Here is a 1,391-nt window from a genome sequence, read left to right as displayed (position 1 = left end):
TCAAACTGTCCACTTAGGAAGCAACACTGATTAACAATAAATTTCACATGCTGTTGTGCAAATGGAATGGTGGAAATTATAGGCAATTAGCAAGACACCCCCAATAAAGGAGTGGTTCTGCAGGTGGGGACCACAGACCACTTCTCAGTTCCTATGCTTTGATGTTTTGGTCACTTTTGAATGCTGGCGGTGCTTTCACTCTAGTGGTAGCATGAGACGGAGTCTACAACCCACGCAAGTGGCTCAGGTAGTGCAGCTCATCCAGGATGGCACATCAATGCGAGCTGTGGCAGGAAGGTTTGCTGTGTCTGTCAGCGTAGTGTCCAGAGCATGGAGGCGCTACCAGGAGACGTGGAGGAGGCCGTAGGAGGGCAACAACCCAGCAGCAGGACCGCTACCTCCACCTTTGTGCAAGGAGGAGCAGGAGGAGCACTGCCAGAGCCCTGCAAAATGACCTCCAGCAGGCCACAAATGTGCATGTGTCTGCTCAAACGGTCAGAAACACTCCATGAGGGTGGTATGAGGGCCCGACGTCCACAGGTGGGGGTTGTGCTTACAACCCAACACCGTGCAGGACATTTGGCATTTGCCAGAGAACACCAAGATTGGCAAATTCGCCACTGGCGCCCTGTGCTCTTCACAGATTAAAGCAGGTTCACACTGAGCACATGTGACAGACATGACAGAGTCTGGAGACGCCGTGGAGACCGTTCTGCTGCCTGCAACCTCCTCCAGCATGACCGGATTGGCGGTGGGTCAGTCATGGTGTGGGGTGGCATTTCTTTGGGGGGCCGCACAGCCCTCCATGTGCTCGCCAGAGGTAGCCTGACTGCCATTAGGTACCGAGATGAGATCCTCAGACCCCTTGTGAGACCATATGCTGGTGCGGTTGGCCCTGGGTTCCTCCTAAATGCAAGACAATGCTAGACCTCATGTGGCTGGAGTGTGTCAGCAGTTCCTGCAAGAGGAAGGCATTGATGCTATGGACTGGCCCGCCCGTTCCCCAGACCTGAATCCAATTGAGCACATCTGGGACATCATGTCTCGCTCCATCCACCAACGCCATGCTGCACCACAGACTGTCCAGGAGTTGGCGGATGCTTTAGTCCAGGTCTGGGAGAAGATCCCTCAGGAGACCATCCGCCAACTCATCAGGAGCATGCCCAGGCGTTGTAGGGAGGTCATACAGGCACGTGGAGGCCACACACACTACTGAGCCTCATTTTGACTTGTTTTAAGGACATTACATCAAAGTTGGATCAGCCTGTAGTGTGGTTTTCCACTTTAATTTTGAGTGTGACTCCAAATCCAGACCTCCATGGGTTGATAAATTTGATTTCCATTGATAATTTTTGTCTGATTTTGTTGTCAGCACATTCAACTATGTAAAG

This window comes from Oncorhynchus tshawytscha, linkage group LG22 (assembly GCF_018296145.1).
Source record: "Oncorhynchus tshawytscha isolate Ot180627B linkage group LG22, Otsh_v2.0, whole genome shotgun sequence".
Classification (NCBI taxonomy): domain Eukaryota; kingdom Metazoa; phylum Chordata; class Actinopteri; order Salmoniformes; family Salmonidae; genus Oncorhynchus; species Oncorhynchus tshawytscha.
Note: the sequence above shows the minus strand (reverse complement) of the source record.